The following is an 18,915-nucleotide window of genomic DNA, read 5'->3' as shown; positions in this document are numbered from 1 at the left end:
TGTGCCAGCCGCTTCTTCATCTTGAGGCCTCATCTGTGAGCCGACCTGGGATGCGGCTGCTCATATAGAGTCCGGTTGGGAGCTGGCTGGTGAAGATGACGAATCTCTTACCTCTGCCTGCTGAAAGACTTGCATACAGCACCTGTGCTGCCCATTCCCTTGGGATAGCCCCAGCCATCCATGTCTCTCTCTGCAGGGCCTTCTGGTTTACTACCCAAACTCACAGGATGATAGCAGGGCTTGTTGCTGTTCCTAGGACTGGCTGAGAAACGGGAGTTGCCAATGTGCTGCTAAGTAAATTGAACCATTCTTCCTCGCCCCTCACTGCCTCTGACCTGCAATACAGAGAACACACTGCTCTGTAGGAGATCATTTGACCCAAACTATAGTCCATGCAACCTGGATCTGTTCTGTGCTTCAGAGACACACACACTCTCCCATCCATGAAGGAGACTTTTCTCTCTTTATATTCTCTACTGTCATCCTTTTGCAACCATCCTCCTCGACTGTCGGCCAGAACTAACCTGTGACAGTCCCATGCAGAGATGTGGCCTCCTTGGTCTCAGTGATGCACTTCAGTCTGAGCGGGCTTCTCCCGCAAACCGGCTGGAGGCTGTGTCTTGGATTGTGCCAATGCTTTGGGGCATCAGAACGGGCTAACGGTCTGTTTTACCAAGGAGCAGGGGGACCTCTGACCTCTGTTCCTCTCATCAGTGATGGAAGAGGCTGTTGCCTCTCCCTGTGCTGCTGAATTGCATCATAATTAATGCTGCTGTGAGAGATGGGTGAAGAGAGATGGGACCGAAGAGCATCCTGACTGTGTTCTGGTTTTACCCTGGCATCCAGGGTCTCTTTATAACCTGCAGAGTTAACACAGGTGAGGATGCAGCACATGGGTTTTGGCCCAACCGGTAAGGTGTTGACAGATGACCCAGTGGACCATGGATGCCAAGTAAACTTGTCCTCGATGCTAGAGTCTGCTGCCCTGGGATTAGGAAGATGTTTCAGCACGTGAACAATGTATGGGTAGAGTTTGGCTTGGATGAGCTCACTCTTGCACCTGTTTCTTGGGCACCATGGGTCGCCATTTACCCCGGGCCACGTGGGTGTAAAATGCTACTGTTCTGGTTTGGTAACGTTTCCCACCCACCTTGCACAGGTACGCACCACTACAGGCAGCCGCTAATCAAGCTCCTTGTCTCAAGGCCTGAAAATCATGGGCCAGGTTCTCAGCGGGTATGAAGTGGCTCAGCGCCACTGAAGTCAATGACGCTACAGCTATTTACGCCGGCGGAGGTTCTGGCCCATGAAGGTTCAGCCAAACCCCGGGCATGGGGCTTAGATAGCAAACGCTGACATTGCAGTGCCATGCTAAGGAAGATGGTGCTAGGAGAGGAGGAGTAACTGGGCTTGTGACATAGAGGAGGTCACACTAGATGATCTGATAGTCACTTCTGGCCTTACACTCTCTGAATCCTCAGGTGAGACCTTTCCAATGCCCTGCTGGTTGTCCAGGTGGGGGTTAAAGATCCCATAACACTTTAGGGGATAGCCCCAATGTTCAGGCCAACATTCCTTCTCTCTTTATATCAGGCCTTATATCCCAGGCTCTGTCTGAGGTCATGCTGAGCACATGCTGGCTTCTCTTTCCCTCCTGCACTGCTAACTGTCTATTAGTTAGTAAAGCACTCTGGAATGCTTCAAGAGTGAAGGATGCGATATCACCAGCCCTGCTCTGTTCTCTGAGTACAAAAGAACAGAAGCGAGCCGTGTGACTACAATGCCACACAATAAATCCAAGGAGAACATTAATTCCTTCCACACAGTTACTCTGTAAAGATAAAATATGCCAGCACCAGGAAATGGACAGACTTGCAGCGAAGTGGCTAAGGTTTCCTCTGGGCCTCCTGCCCAGCAGCTAGTTGATCTTAATTCTGTCATTTACATTTCCCTAACAAATAGACAAAGAAGGCGGATCTGAAAAAGTCACCAGCTGCCCCACTAAAACATGTCAACTCTCTGCAGTCACTGCCTAGGCAGAGGGAGTCCTTTCAGATTCCTACTTCTGAGCCAAGGGCCTCTCTCCTTCCAAATCTGCAGCCAGTTCTTATCTCTCATGCATAGTGGCACCTATTGTGCCATGCTGTCCTCTCCATTAAAGGAATTGTGGGGTCAGCAACAACTTGAAGCCACCATAGAGATGGAGGATCCAGTACAGCAAACAGTGGAAGCTGTTTTCTCAGCCTGGAACAGTTCCTGGTTTTCACTGTATTGGCAGTAAGCAAATACTTGCCTTTTAGTTTCTCTGGGGTGTTTACCCACCTTTTCCTAAAAGCGTTGGGTACAATTTTCAAAAGCACCTAAGTCCCTTTTTCAGAAGTGGCAGGCACTTAGGAACCTAAATCCCATGGAATTTAATCCCAGCTCCTAAATGCTGAAGTCATTTTTGAAATGGGACTGAGGCACCCAAGTCACATAGGTGCTTTTGAAAACCTTACCACTGGTGTCTCCTCCTTGGTCTGCACTGCTCAAAAAGGCATAGAATCCAGTTCCCTCCCTCTTAGTTTTGGCTCTGCAGGGCTAGAGGGAGTAAAAAGTAATGAGGGGTTTTTTTGTCATGAAAGCCAGTTGATCTGATTCTGAACACAAACTGGGAGAACATCGGCTGCATGAGAAAGGGCTATTGGTGCCCAGTCACCTTTCAGAGCGGAACCACCTTTTTAAAATGTGAGAAGTCTGCTGAAGAATTCTAACTCGTAACTTAAGGTCCTGGAGAACTATCCATGTATGGACTAATAACAGCTCCAAAAAAGACAAGACTTTCTGCATTTCCCAGCCAGCTCTGACCTCTACTACTTCATCCTGACTAATCTAATTGCCTTCTATGATGAGATAACTGGCTCTGTGGATGAGGGGAAAGCAGTGGACGTGTTGTTCCTTGACTTTAGCAAAGCTTTTGACACAGTCTCCCACAGTATTCTTGCCAGCAAGTTAAAGAAGTATGGGCTGGATGAATGGACTATAAGGTGGACAGAAAGCTGGCTAGATTGTCGGGCTCAACGGGTAGTGATCAATGGCTCCATGTCTAGTTGGCAGCTGGTATCAAGTGGTGTGCCCCAAGGGTCGGTCCTCGGGCCGGTTTTGTTCAATATCTGCATTAATGATCTGGAGGATGGCGTGGATTGCACCCTCAGCAAGTTTGCAGATGACACTAAACTGGGAGGAGAGGTAGCTACGCTGGAGGATAGGGATAGAATACAGAGGGACCTAGATAAATTAGAGGATTGGGCCAAAAGAAATCTAATGAGGTTCAACAAGGACAAGTGCAGAGTCCTGCACTTAGGACGGAAGAATCCCATGCACTGCTACAGACTAGGGACTGAATGGTTCGGCAGCAGTTCTGCAGAAAAGGAACTAGGGGTTACAGTGGATGAGAAGCTGGATATGAGGCAACCAGTGTGCCGTGGTTGCCAAGAAGGGCAATGGCATTTTGGGATGTATAAATAGGGGCATTGCCAGCAGATCGAGGGACATGATTGTTCCCCTCTATTCGACATTGGTGAGGCCTCATTTGGAGTAGTGTGTCCAGTTTTGGGCCCCACACTACAAGAAGGATGTGGAAAAATTGGAAAACGTCCAGCGGAGGGCAACAAAAATGATTAGGGGACTGGAACACATGACTTATGAGGAGAGGCTGAGGGAACTGGGATTGTTTAGTCTGCAGAAGAGAAGAATGAGGAGGGGATTTGATAGCTGCTTTCAACTACCTGAAAGGGGGTTCCAAAGAGGATGAATCTAGACTGTTCTCAGTGTTAGCAGATGACAGAACGAGGAGTAATGGTCTCAAGTTGCAGTGTGGGAGGTTTAGGTTGGATATTAGGAAAAACTTTTTCACTAGGAGGGTGGTGAAGCACTTGAATGCGTTACCTAGGGAGGTGGTGGAATCTCCTTCCCTAGAAGTTTTTAAGGTCAGGCTTGCCAAAGCCCTGGCTGGGATGATTTAGTTGGGGATTGGTCCTGCTTTGAGCAGGGGGTTGGACTAGGTGACCTCCTGAGGTCCCTTCCAACCCTGAGATTCCTTGATTCTATGATCCTGTTTTCAATGAAGCTGTAAGCCAGACCGAGCATTCCTTTGAGATGGCCAGTCCTACACCACTCAGTTGAGCAGGATTCCTCTGACTCTCTGGCAGAAACACCCACTTCTTCCGTACACCAGAGATTCATAATGGAAGGTACACACCCAATTGCAGGAGATTGGCCACTCCATGTTTCAACCAACCAATCATAGCACACAACTAATGGATGGCTCATCATGGCAATAGGAGACTGGCAGGTGACTATCTCAGATTTGTGTACTTTCTGGAGGGGGAGAATCAATTCTCAAAAGGGCTGGATTTGTGTGCAAATGGAGTGTAGTTCAGGTGTCCCATCACGTCACTGCTAACACGTTCATGTCTCCTTTTGAGTTCACCTCTACCATTCCCCACAATGCAGAGCCCCTCAGTCATTCCTCTTGGCACAGAATGTTCACCTCCCTAATTCCAAGAGGATCTCTTGTTAACCCATCCAATCAGATTCCTACTACTCCAAGGGACAAGGATTCCATGAGTCCAACTTCCCTGGAACTTTCTGATTGGCAGGTTCCAGCCCTCCTGCTGTTAAAGGGGTGTTACCAGGTGTCAAGATCTTCTCTTCAGGTGATATGATCCATGTGCTAATGACTGGGTGACTCATTCATCTGGGGACAAATTTTCCTCTCAGATCTGCATGGGGAAATCTCACCTCCTATATTCTGCTCTCCCTAGATTTTCAGAACTCTGAGAGACAGTCACCTCAGGAGAGGGGTGTGTGTGCGCACTGATTTCCTCTGGGATATCACTTAGCAGCAATGAACTCCTCAAAATGGCAGAAGTCAATGAGTTAAAACAGGAGTTACAGTTGATCTTAGTTATGGTATAATCTTGTCTTCTCCTTACCGCATCCTCTTAAAGTATCTTTTTCTTTTTTTTTTTTTTGACTGACAGACACAAGTTTATTCCTGTTCATGCTGTAATTGCAGTCCAGCCAGAGGAGAACAAGGTGGGTGCTCTTCAGCCTCGTGCATCGTCAGTAATTTTGTCAGTGAGACTTCAGCTGCAGAACCCCAATTAATGACAGAAGCTGGATTTTCAGATCTAGGATGAGTTTGCAGGGCGGGCAGTCAGGAGACTTCTGTTTTAACTGGCAATTACAAATAGACCAAATGTACCACGGAGGTAACTAAAAGAGGGTTAAAAACGGAATCACACAACATTGGTCTCGGATTGTAATGGCACATTAGCCTCTGCTGTCATGCACAGCATTTATTAGTGAGACAGCACAAACCATGCCAATGTCCAAGTCTCTGCCCAGTGACAGGGAACAAAATACCAGGATTGGAGCTGGGTAAATAATTCACAACAGCTAGTTTATAGGACTAATTTCAGCTTGCTTTCTTTTGTCTCTCTGAGCAGACAGCACAGGGGTGGCCAACCTGGGGCTCCAGAGCCACGTGCGGCTCTTCAGAAGTTAATATGCGGCTCCTTGTCTAGGCACCGACTCCGGGGCTGGAGGTACAGGAAGCAACTTTCCAATGTGCCGGGGGGTGCTGTCTGCTCAACCCCTGGCTCCGCCATGGGCCCTGCCCCCACTCCACCCCTTCCCGCCCCCTCCCCTGAGCCTGCCATGCCCTTGCTCCTCTCCCTCCCTCTGCCCCCCCCCCCGAGCCTCCTGCATGCCACAAAACAGCTGATCGGGAGGTGCGGGGAGGGAGGGCAAGGTGCTGATCGGCAGGGCTGCTGGTGGGCAGGAGGCCCTGGGAGCGGGGGGCAGGGAGCTGATGGGGGGCTGCTGACTTATTACTGTGGCTCTCTGGCAATATACACTGGTAAATTCTGGCTCCTTCTCAGGATCATGGTTGGCCACCCCCAAGATAGCAATTTTCTCAAAATGTACTTGAAATTCAAAATTATTCCCACTAAGAATTCTTGATCTGGAACTTTTTGGTGAGCTGCATATATGTTGGTTGGGTGTGGGCCATGTGATGTGTTTCTGTTCTCTGATTGGATGAGCATAACTCTCCGAGTCAGATTTCACTCACCATTGTGCATTTGAAACATGTATTCCATGAATATACTGCAATGGCCACTGCTTCTGCCAGGAAACAGGTTGGTTAGAAAATTCACACCCCCACACAGAGCCAGGGTGCGAAACCCATGGACGTGAACTGGTTTAAACTTGTGACTATTCCTGGGAAATGATTTGTGGCATTTTCCCAGGTCCAGTCAGACCCTCTCTCTTTTTTGTGCGTGTTTCTGTCCTGAGGAGCCTTTAACCACTCTTTCTAGTGCAAAGGAAGGCCTGGATGGATTTGAAAGATCACTGGATAAATGTATGACCTTTATTGAACACCAGTAGAGACTATCGACATGTCTACACTGCAATCTACAGCCACCGCCTCTCCACACTGCCCTCCTCCTGTTGGTGGTGCGTGTCCTCACCAGGAGCGCATCCCACTGACTGAAGAGGGGCAGCATAGGGGGCTGAGAGCCAGGGCTGTCAGCTCCATGCAGCTCCCCACCAGGAGCCCAGCTGCTCTCCAGGGCTTCTATCCCCCCCATTCCTAGTCAGGAGTGGTAGGGCAGTTGCCTGGGGCTTCTTGCCTCTGGCAAGGAGATCCATTCCCAGAGTCCGCTGGGTTGCCGTGGCAGGGAGTGGGGAGCCAGGACCCCAGGGGGCAACAGGGCTTCCAGCAGGGAATCTGGGAGGCAGCCCAAGTTGGGAGCCTGGGTGGCAGACCAACTTGGAGCAGAGACGTGGCAGCAGCCTGGCTGGGGAGCCAGGAGCTGGCTTTCTTAAGTCAGCCAACAGCTGATTCATAGATTCATAGATATTAAGGTCAGAAGGGACCATTATGTTCATCTAGTCTGACCTCCTGCACAATGCAGGCCACAGAATCTCACCCACCCACTCCTGCGATAAACCTCTCACCTATGTCTGAGCTATTGAAGTCCTCAGATCATGGTTTAAAGACTTCAAGGTGCAGAGAATCCTCCAGCAAGTGACCCGTGCCCCATGCTACAGAGGAAGACGAAAAACCTCCAGGGCCTCTTCCAATCTGCCCTGGAGGAAAATTCCTTCCTGACCCCAAATATGGCGATCAGCTGAACCCTGAGCATATGGGCAAGATTCACCAGCCAGATACCCTGGAAAGAATTCTCTGTAGTAACTCAGATCCCACCCCATCTAACATCCCATCACAGGTATTGGGCCTATTTACCATGAATATTTAAAGATCAATTAATTGCCAAAATCATGTTATCCCATCATACCTTCTCCTCCATAAACTCATCAGTTTAATCTTGAAGCCAGATAGATCTTTTGCCCCCACTGCTTCCCTTGGAAGGCTATTCCAGAACTTCACTCCTCTGATGGTTAGAAACCTTTGTCTAATTTCAAGTCTAAACTTCCTGACGGCCAGTTTATATCTATTTGTTCTTGTGTCCACATTGGTACTGAGCTTAAATAATTCCTCTCCCTCTCTGGTATTTATCCCTCTGATATATTTATAGAGAGCAATCATATCTCCCCTCAACCTTCTTTTGGTTAGGCTAAGCAAGCCAAGCTCCTTGAGTCTTCTTTCATAAGACAGGTTTTCCATACCTCGGATCATCCTAGCAGCCCTTCTCTGTGCCTGTTCCAGTTTGAATTCATCCTTCTTAAAAATGGGAGACCAGAACTGCACACAGTATTCCAGGTGAGGTCTCACCAGTGCCTTGTATAATGGTACTAACACCTCCTTATCTCTACTGGAAATACCTCTCCTGATGCATCCCAAGATCGCATTAGCTTTTTTCACGGCCATATCACATTGGTGGCTCATAGTCATCCTGTGGTCAACCAAAACTCCAAGATCCTTCTCCTCCTCCGATACTTCTAATTGATGCGTCCCCAGCTTATAACTAAAATTCTTGTTATTAATCCCTAAATTCATGACCTTACACTTCTCACTATTAAATTTCATCTTGTTACTATTACTCCAGTTTACAAGGTCATCCAGATCCTCCTGTATGATATCCCGGTCCTTCTCTAAATTGGCAATACCTTCCAGCTTTGTATCATCCACAAACTTTATTAGCACACTCCCACTTTTTGTGCAGAGGTCAGTAATAAAAAGATTAAATAAGATTGGTCCCAAAACCGATCCCTGAGGAACTCCACTGGTAACCTCCCTCCAGCCTGACAGTTCACCTTTCAGTGTGACCCGCTGTAGTCTCCCCTTTAACCAATTCCTTATCCATCTTTCAATTTTCATATTGATCCCCATCTTTTCCAATTTAACTAACAATTCTCCATGTGGCACCGTATCAAATGCCTTACTGAAATCTAGGTAAATTAGATCCACTGCGTTTCCTTTGTCTAAAAAATCTGTTACTTTCTCAAAGAAGGAGATCAGGTTGGTTTGGCATGATCTACCTTTTGTAAAACCATGTTGTATTTTGTCCCATTTAACATTGACCTCAATGTCCTTAACTACTTTCTCCTTCAAAAATTTTTCCAAGACCTTGCATACTACAGATGTCAAACTAACAGGCCTGTAGTTACCCGGATCACGTTTTTTTCCTTCCTTAAAAATAGGAACTATTTTAGCAATTCTCCAGTCATACGGTACAACCCCGAGTTTACAGATTCATTAAAAATTCTTGCTAATGGGCTTGCAATTTCATGTGCCAATTCCTTTAATATTCTTGGATGAAGATTATCTGGGCCCCCCAATTTAGTCCCATTAAGCTGTTCGAATTTTGCTTCTACCTCAGATATGCAAAAAGAAAAGGAGTACTTGTGGCACCTTAGAGACTAACCAATTTATTTGAGCATGAGCTTTCGTGAGCTACAGCTCACTTCATTTCCACGGTATGCATCCGATGAAGTACCCTATTCTGTACCCTATTAGGCATGAACATTCTACAGCCAGTATGACCTATTAGACTGGTATCCATACTGCCCTTCCTCCTTATGTCCATTCTCCTACCCACGGCTGTATCCTTTCTTATTTTGTTTTCTTCCCTCTCAATGCTAAAATCCGGTGTGGAGATTACCTGGACATCTCCCAACCATCTCCCCCACATTCCTAGTTTAAAGCTCTCTTAATCAGTTGTGCCAGCCTCCATCCTAGAAATCTATTTCCTTCCCTACTCAGATGAAGTCCATCCCGAGAGAACAGTCCTCTGTCCATGAATGCCTCCCAGTGGCCATACATCCCAAAGCCCTCCTTATAGCACCACTGCCTGAGTCATCTGTTGATAGTCATAATCTTGTCACACCTTTGTTGCCCTTCTCTAGGAACAGGCAAAATCCCACTGAAGATCACCTGAGCCTCGATTTCCTTAAGCGTCTTCCCCAGCCTGGCATAGTCTCCCTTGATACATTCCAGCGAGAATCTACTGGTATAATTTGTTCCCACATAAAGGATAACGAGTGGATTCTTTCCCGCTCCCTTTAGGATCCTTTGCAACCTCAGGTCTACATCCCGTATCTTAGCACCTGGAAGACAGCACACCCTTCTATTTTCTGGATTAGCTCTGGTTACAGGCCTGTCTATTCTTCTCAGTAAGGAGCCCCCGATCACATAGACCTGCCTTTTCCTGGTGACAGTGCTATTCTCCAGTCTATCCCCTGTTCCCTCTGACTGCAAGTTCTTTCCATTCCTTTTCTTCCTTGTAATCTTCTTCAACCCATCCTGTATCCTCCTGGGGCTCATATTTGGTGTAGTCTCCATTGACTCTTCCCCTTTTCCTATAGGACTAGCTGCTCTTCTCTTCTTCCTTGCCCTACCACCTTCAGTGACCACTGAGCTCTTTCTTCATTTTCCAACTCTGCAAACCTGTTTTTGAGCTCTATTTCTCCTTCACTAGCCCGTCTTTTCCTCTGCCTGGTTCTCTTAGTCACATGCTTCCACTGTAAGGAACACCGCATCTACACAGACCAGTGGTTCTCAACCTGCGATCTGTGGGCTGCTTGCGGCAGAATCAGCCCATGTGACATCCTAAGGGCCATACAGGTACTATTGGATGCAGCCCACAATGGTAAATAGATTGAGAACCACTGACACAGACTCTGCGATGCCCTAACTACATCAACATAAACCCTACACCTCTCATGGAGGTGGAGTTATTCTGTCGGTGTAGTAGGGCACTTACTACAAGGCTGTAGTGTACACACTGACATAGTGACATAGACGCTGATGTTAGGCAACTTATGTCGACCTAACTCTGGAGTGCAGACAAGCCTGAGATAATGGTAATCAAACCACATGCAGGAAGGCTGAAGCTGACCACTGATGGGACAGCAAGGATTCCACCTGCCTCATGGACAGAAATATGCAGTTGGCTTGCTCTGCGGAAGAGGCTGACTTCTTCTGGGTCATCAGAGATTGCGCACTGCTGGAGGCAGGATATCACACTACTGAGCCAGATGACTGATGGTTGGACCTGGTCTATCAAATGGACAATCGTGAGAGATGCTTGGGTGCCTCTCGCGCCCTCTGAAGTCAATGGGAGTCACAGCTATTTTCAAGAGGTTCCTTTTCCTGCCCCACTCATATCCTCCTCCAGAAAAAGGCTGGATCTAATGGTGCTGTGGAGCCAAAAGCCCATGGCGACTACACTGTACTCCGGGTTTCGTTGCTGATTAACTATTTTACTCTAGCCAAAAAAGCAGGGCCTAAGCGAAAATGAAAGCCACTTCTCACACTGTCATTCCTTAGATTTCTCCTCCTGTTCTCCTATCCTTTCCACCTCACAAGGCAAAGTACTGACTGACATTTCGACAGCGATGTTCTGTGTGAACAAACAGCTCATTCCCCACAACTGTGCAAGGATGTTACAGCACTGTGGAACTGGTGAATCCATCACATCAAGCAGATGGCATTTCACCTAGTCGGGAGACAGCCTGGTGGATCATCGCAGCAGAGACAAAGTTGGAGCTACACGAATGATCTCCTAAACACATCAGTTGGATCCAATCATCAGTAACAGGCAGTTTATTGCTGCCTCCTCTTGCCAGTGATACACCCAACTTGGCTGTAATTGCCTTCATTTCTCTCTCACTGAGAAACCCGTATTGATTATGCTCCACTGCTCCAGGGCAGCACCCTTCATTAAACCAGTACCGTTTGGAGCCAATGGAATGAAATCACCAATTCTGCCAGGAAATGAAGAGCTGGCTTTGCATAAAATACAAAGCCAATGTTACCTTTCAAATCCAGGAAGTAATCAGACTCTGAGATAATGGGCTTCAGAAACAGGTTCATATGAGGCAGCTTCAGATGCGGAGTCCAAAATCCTGCAGAGCAGATGATGGAGACATTATGAACACCAACTCCAAAACAAAACAACAGCAGCCATTTCTGTTGCCCTATTTCCTGCCCATGGCATTTGCAGTGGCTGTGAAACCATCCTGCTTCAAGCACTGATCTTGCCCAATCACATAACCTACAGATGTAGTCAGTACCTCGCTGTGAGAGCTCCACAGATATGAGGCTGGTGACTCAGTAGCTGGTGCTCCTCTCTTTGATTCCTCATTAGCCCCAGTGTGACACCAGTGAACAGAGCGAGCTACCGTAGCACATTCTCATGATACATAAAACCCAGGCACTGCCCCTTTGTAGTTCATTGAAGATCTGATGTCACTTTTTGCAAGAGTAAGCATAGGAACTCCCAGGTGTCCTGGCCAAATTCCACTTCAGGTAATTACATTGCATCTGATGAAGTTCCCTGGGCGTTTGACTTGGACTTACTCTTATTCACTTTCTGTCCTGAACACATGTGCAATGCTGCCATGTGCTGTTTAAAGGCTACTGCCTTCCGTCTGAAAAGTGGTTGTCAAATGCTTTGGGGTCTAAGATGCTGTGCAAATGTCAGATGTTATTGTGGAATCAGTGTAACCATTTGATTGCACAATGTGTGCTTGTTTAAAGGGTATTGAAATTGTTCCTGTTGCCTATGAAGGCACACTGCCCTGAGCTTTTTCACACTGCTTATTCATGGAGTGTAGAGTCCATCCATACGCCAGCCTGTGAGAATGCCTGCTGGATTATGTCCATCATTTTAATCAGCACATAGCCTCTAGCCTTCAACATCACCCCATGGCGATTTTCTCTTCCTTTGCCTTTTGGCTCCATTGATAAAGATCTCTGCTCCTAGATCTCTAACTTATTTATCTCCAGTATTGTCATAAAGTAGCACCTCAGAGTTACGAACACCAGTGTTACGAACTGACCCATCAACCCCACACCTCATTTGGAACTGAAAGTATGCAATCAGGCAGCAGAGACCAAAAAAAAGCAAATACAGTACAGCACAGTACTGTGGTAAACGTAAACCACTAAAAAAATAAAGGGAGATTTTTAAAAAAAGATTTGACAAGGGAAGGAAACTCTTTCTGTGCTTGTTTCATTGATGTTAAGCTGGTTAAAAGCAGCATTTTTCTTCTGCATAGTGACATTTCAAAGCTGTTTTATATTAAGTCAACGTTCACATGAAAACTTTTGGAAGAACTGTCATCATGTTTTGTTCAGAGTTATAAACATATCAATGTTACGAACAACCTCCATCCCTGAGGGGTTCATAACTCTGAGCTTCTACTATATGTCTTGTTTTCCTTGCACACTGACACTGAAAACATCGCTCTTATCCCTTCTCTGCATTAACATAGTGGGGTCCTTTCCTCCTGCCCCAAAAATGCTGCCTTCCAGCCAGGGATTCAGTTTCTCTTCAGTTCTAAGCCGCCTCGGGTGTCCTTCCGTTCATGCCACCAGTTGGGCGCAGGAGTGTCAATGCGATCCAGTCAGTCCAGAGAGGATTGGTACAATAGTGGAGAGGCCATATGTAAAATGCCATGAATGCTTCGGGGCGTGTCTGGGTCCAAAAGCTGCTAACGACTGGAAGAAACTCAAAGGAGAGCAGCAAAACTTAAGGAATTGGAGTGATTAATTTTGGGGGGAAAAAACTGACCCATGTTAATCACTGAGGGCAATGGAGTTACACCAGGAATGAATTCGGTCTAATGGGCTCAATTCTCATTTACACTCAGGCTGCTTTACACTCCTCTTTCAGGCTGAAGGAGCCTTAACGTGGGTACAAATTCTCTATGGCCATTTTGCACCATCTGGGCGAGATGACAAGGCCTTAGTGTAGAGGAGAATCAGGCGCGGTTTGTCTAAACTATGGTAAAAGGTTGTACCTGTCCGAAAATGTCTGAATGGTGTAAACACCATGTCTACACTACAGCTTACATTGGCAAAATTTATGTTGCTGAGGGGGTTAAATATTCCACCCCCCGGAGTGACCTAAGTTACACGGACCTAGGTGCAGGTGTGTGCAGTGATATGCTGGTGGGAGAGCTGCTCCCACCGACATGGCTTGTGCCGCTCACGGAGGTGGTATTTTTATGTCGACAGGAGAGCCCGTCAGCACAGAGCTTCTCCACCAGACCACTGCAGTGCTGTTCATACAGCCATGGCCTGAGGAGAGAAAAGATTTGTACAGACTAGTCCAAGGGGAAATAACTGGAAGGGATGGGATGGAAAATTGAGCAAAGGACCATTTTCTGCTGGAGAGCTCTGCCTAACTATGAAATTAGGCTCCCAAGGGGAGAGGTGGAAATTTTGTTGCTTGAGCCATTTTAAATGTGCGTGGACAAAGCACTAGAATACATACTAAGGGCCTGATCTTGCACTTATCAGAGCACTGAACTGGCATTTAGGTGTTGGTGATAGATGGGCATAGAAATGTTTTATGATGAGCTCAGTCTTCCTGTGCAGAAGTTAGCACCAGGTACTCCCGTTATTAAGTTATGAAATAAAACAGCCTTTTTACTGTATGTTGTTACAAATGGTGTTGCCATAAAAGGATCAGCTGAATCTTCCTAAGATTGTAGGGCAGGGGTTCCCAAACTCTTTGCCAGCCTGTCCCCATTGTAATAAGGTATTTCCTGCCAGGACCCCAGACACCATAGAGGATGCCATTTTGTAGAGCAAAATGGCATCCTCCACACAGCATGACCTCCCATGCACCATGCGTGCGAGGTCATGCCACACGGAAGACACCATTTTGCTCCACAAAATGCCATCCTCCACAGGGTGATCTCATACACTGGGTGCATGTCAGGTCTCGCTGAGTGGAGGATGCCATTTTGTAGAGCAAAACCCTGTCCTCTATGCAATATGACCTCACATGCACCGTACATGCGAGGTCGCACTGGGCTGAGCAAAACGGCATTCTCTGCACACTAGGGATCACCATGGCCCCATCTGCTGAGGTCGCAACCCCATTTGGGTTTGCAACCCACAGTTTAGGGCAAAGATTGCTCTGTGGGTCATGGATCCCATACAGTCCTTATGGTTGTGTTCAGAATTACTGAGGACCTCAGTATGTGGCCTGCACCCCGTCAGAGAGATTGGAATCTGTGTATTGTCAGAGTCTCTCTGAGGGGAAGCATTGGGCTCAACTGACCCAAATCAAATTATGCATTGCATGGAACAGAATGTTTTTGGCAGCAGTTTTAATACTCAGAGTGCTTCACAAAGCAATAAGTTAGGTCCTGGCAGGGCAAGGACTGTGCAAGCAAAAGACGCAGATGCAGCAGCTCATGCACACCCTTGAGCACCAGAGCCAGGTTAGTTGGCAAGGCTCCCATTGACTTCAGTGGGCTTTGGAGCTGGCCCTTATTGAGAGAGAGATTGGATCAGACCTTGGACCTTTGTTTTTCAGAATGTGCCAAGGCAGCTTCAATGTCCATCTGGACAAGCACCAGGGACCTGAGCTTAGTTTAATGGCTCATCCGAAGGCCAGCACAATACTGCAATCGCAGCAGGGGGGAGAAACCCAAGACCAAACATGGGGCTTGAATCCAAGACCACGTGGCCCAGAAGCAAGACTAATTATCAAGTGTCTTGGAAGCCCATACACTAAGATCAGAGCTAGGTAAATAACTCAGAACAAATCATTTCAATCTGTTTATTTCACCTCTCTTTCTATTTGGGAACTGTCCACCAGCACACTACAAAAGCCGCAGTGCGTAACTCTTGGCCTGCAGTCATTGATGAGCCATTTAGCATTCACTCTGTGTCAATTAGTCACATAAAGCATGTAGCTAAGTTTCTTTTCTCTGACTGGACAACTCATGGAACCAACCGCCATCAACATCAACTGGGAATGGCATGTTTGAGTGTAAAACTGACATCCACATGGTGGTCGGGAGGTCACGGCACTTCAGCTTTGCCTTCCAGAATAGTTCAGTGGCTGAGATTCAAAAGAGCTTTTTACAAGTACCCTGGTGAGTAAGTCTTGTTCCCTACCATAGCTTCAGAAATTTGGTCTGCCACACTCAGTTCTAGCTAACGTCAACCACATAGATGATCAAGGGTGGCGTTTCAACCAGCACTTTGACAAAGGACTGGGGGGACAGGTCAAGAAGTATTTTCACAGGCACTGGGGGCGCTGTTCATATTGAACAGTTTATTTTGCAGGTAAAAAGAAAGGTGATCATAGAATCTCAGGGTTGGAAGGGACCTCAGGAGGTCATCTAGTCCAACCCCCTGCTCAAAGCAGGGCCAATCCCCAATTTTTGCCCTGGATCCCTAAGTGGCCCCCTCAAGTATTGAACTCACAACCCTGGGTTTAGCAGGCCAAGGCTCAAACCACTGAGCTATCCATCCCCCTTCTGCCATGTAAGGTGGATACTACATATTTTCAATCCGTGCGAGGTATCCCCTGGCAACAGAACCCAAGCTAACCCAGCATGGCTCTCTGTCCCCCGCTAGTGGCTATGTCATAAATATAAAGGGAAGGGTAAACCCCTTTGAAATCCCTCCTGGCCAGGGGAAAGCTCCTCTCACCTGTAAAGGGTTAAGAAGCTAAAGGTAACCTCGCTGGCACCTGACCAAAATGACCAATGAGGAGACAAGATACTTTCAAAAGCTGGGAGGAGGGAGAGAAACAAAGGGTCTGTGTCTGTCTGTATGCTGCTCTTGACAGGGACAGAACAGGAATGGAGTCTTAGAACTTTTAGTAAGTAATCTAGCTAGGTATGTGTTAGATTATGATTTCTTTAAATGGCTGAGAAAAGAATTGTGCTGAATAGAATAACTATTTCTGTCTGTGTATCTTTTTTGTAACTTAAGGTTTTGCCTAGAGGGATTCTCTATGTTTTTGAATCTAATTACCCTGTAAGATATCTACCATCCTGATTTTACAGGGGGGATTTCTTTATTTCTATTTACTTCTATTTTTTATTAAAAGTCTTCTTGTAAAAAACTGAATGCTTTTTCATTGTTCTCAGATCCAAGGGTTTGGGTCTGTGGTCACCTATGCAAATTGGTGAGGCTTTTTATCCAACATTTCCCAGGAAAGGGGGGTGCAAGTGTTGGGAGGATTGTTCATTGTTCTTAAGATCCAAGGGTCTGGGTCTGTAGTCACCTAGGCAAATTGGTGAGGCTTTTTACCAAACCTTGTCCAGGAAGTGGGGTGCAAGGTTTTGGGAAGTATTTTGGGGGGAAGGACGCGTCCAAACAGCTCTTCCCCAGGAACCAGTATTAGTTTGGTGGTGGTAGCGGCCAGTCCAAGGACAACGGGTGTAATATTTTGTACCTTGGGGAAGTTTTGACCTAAGCTGGTAAAGATAAGCTTAGGAGGTTTTTCATGCAGGTCCCCACATCTGTACCCTAGAGTTCAGAGTGGGGGAGGAACCTTGACAGGCTATGTGTGTAGAAACTGATTGTTCAGCGCCAGCTAAGACATCTTCTCCTTTAGTTTATGGAGATTGTACACGCTTTGAGGCAGAGACTTTTTGTTCTTTGTACAGTACCGAGCAGAATAGGGTTCTGGTCCGTCACTGGGACCCATAGCTGCTACCTCCATACAAATTATTAACAACAGAGGCTCATACTTTTGGGTCCTGAGTTCAGTGCCCATTGCTGACAAGCCACCCATGATACATTAACATTTTCTTTGGCATTCTTATTTAGAGGCAGCCCCTAGGGTGTGCAAGTCTCCTAATTGCTTTCAGTGGGGACACTGGCCCCCAATAGCGTCCCACTCTGGGAGAACCCCTAGGCCAGACTTGACTCTTCAGACGATTGGGTTAATCCAGAATAACTACTGACTCCATTGAAGTGAAAGAAGTTTCTAGCCCTCGTGGATGTGTCTATCAAGGTACAGCTATGGCTCCCATACCTGTAGTAACTGAGTGCCTCACAGTCTGTCCTGTATTTATCTTCGCAACACCCCTGCGAAGTAGGGGAGTTCATTTATTCCCATTTTACTGATGGGGAAACTGAGGCACAGAGCAACTACGTGGCCACCCAGACAGTCTCTGGCACAGCAAGGAAATTAAGCCTGTCTCCTGAATCCCAGGGTAATGCCCTAAACCACTGGGCAATCCTTCCTCTCGCTGAGGCACGCAGCAGAATCTGATCCCCCGTGCCTCAGCCTTTCCATTCACTGTACTTTAGAGCCGTGTGTGTGTGGGGTAGTGTGTTGTGGCTGGGGGGGAGCATACTGTGGGGTTTTCTCTCTCTGGCTGCTCCTGCTTTGCATTTGGTCTCACTTTTGGTCTTAATGCTGCCCTCAGCTCATTCCACCGAGGGAGGCCCTGGCAGTGGTGCTCTTTGGATGTAGTTCATCTCTCTTTTCCTGCGAGCTGATGCAGCCTTTTTAGTCACTTGCATGGCAGGTAACAGAAGGGCAACCAGCCCTCCTGAGTGTGAAAGACTGGAGTGGAGGAAGGATTTGGGGGTGTGATTTTTTTTTGGGGGGGGGAGATAGAGAGAGAGGGTGTGTGTGGAAGAAATGAGAGAGGAAACCATGAAAAATGAAGATTTAATCCTTAAATGAGACTCATATTTAAAACAAACGGACCCAAGCAGAAAGGAAAACACCATCCATTAAGTATCCATGTCCATAATTATTTTGGCATTATCTGTAATCAAGGATAAATTGATCATTCACACTCTTTGCTCAATTCATTCAAACGATTCAATACCGCAGCCATTAAATTCATCATCTAGCTTCCCAAGTGTCACTTGCTTTCTAGTAAATACACCAAATCCACCCCCACGCTGTCCTGTCAGGCTTCCCAGAATATTTTGCAGACAAAAACAAATAAAAAAAACCCCACAGCCTGCTCGCTGTCTGAGATAAATGTTCAAAAGAGCTTCATTAAGAGAGAGACACTTCATCACTGACCATCTCCTACAAATGTAAAACTGACCCTGATCATTTATATAGCAGAAAAGATTTCTTCCCCTCTGGGCAGCCCCACCATCCTCCATGTTTAAAGGCCATGGCATTCACTTGACACTGGGGCGAACGAATGCATGGCGTGCAGGGGTGTGGTGAACTGAGCCCAAGGGACCTGATTCTGCTCTCACACCAGTTTTACACCAGTGTAATTCCATTAACTTCAGCAGAGTTGCTCCAGATTTTTTTATTATTAATCGTTTGTATTATTGTACCACTTAGGAGCCCTAGTCATAGCCCAAGGCCTCATTGTGTGAGGCACTGGACAAACACCGAACAAAAAGACAGTCCCTGCCTGTCACAGGGTGCTCTACTCAGCTCGGGAGCACCTCTTTGTGGGCCTGGTTGGGGATTAGCTCTGCCAGTCTGATGCCTTTTCCTGTAGGTGCTCGCTCGGTCTCCCTCTCTCTTGAAACTCAATGGCTCCCACTTCGTGGCTTGGCACTCCAGCCAGGTTGATGTAGTTTTGCCCTTCCAGGGGTTTGTGTAGCAAAGTCTCTCTCTGCTGATTGTGTCTTCCAATTCACTGCCCATCCACGGTGCCACTTCCCCAGTGGTTGGTAGGGGAACCCAGACTTGCCTTCTACACTGGGTTCCA

Source organism: Lepidochelys olivacea (assembly GCF_965140295.1).
Source record: "Lepidochelys olivacea isolate rLepOli2 genome assembly, chromosome: 6".
NCBI classification, from domain to species: Eukaryota; Metazoa; Chordata; order Testudines; family Cheloniidae; genus Lepidochelys; species Lepidochelys olivacea.
The sequence above is the reverse complement of the archived record's forward strand: the minus strand, read 5'-3'. Positions refer to the sequence as shown.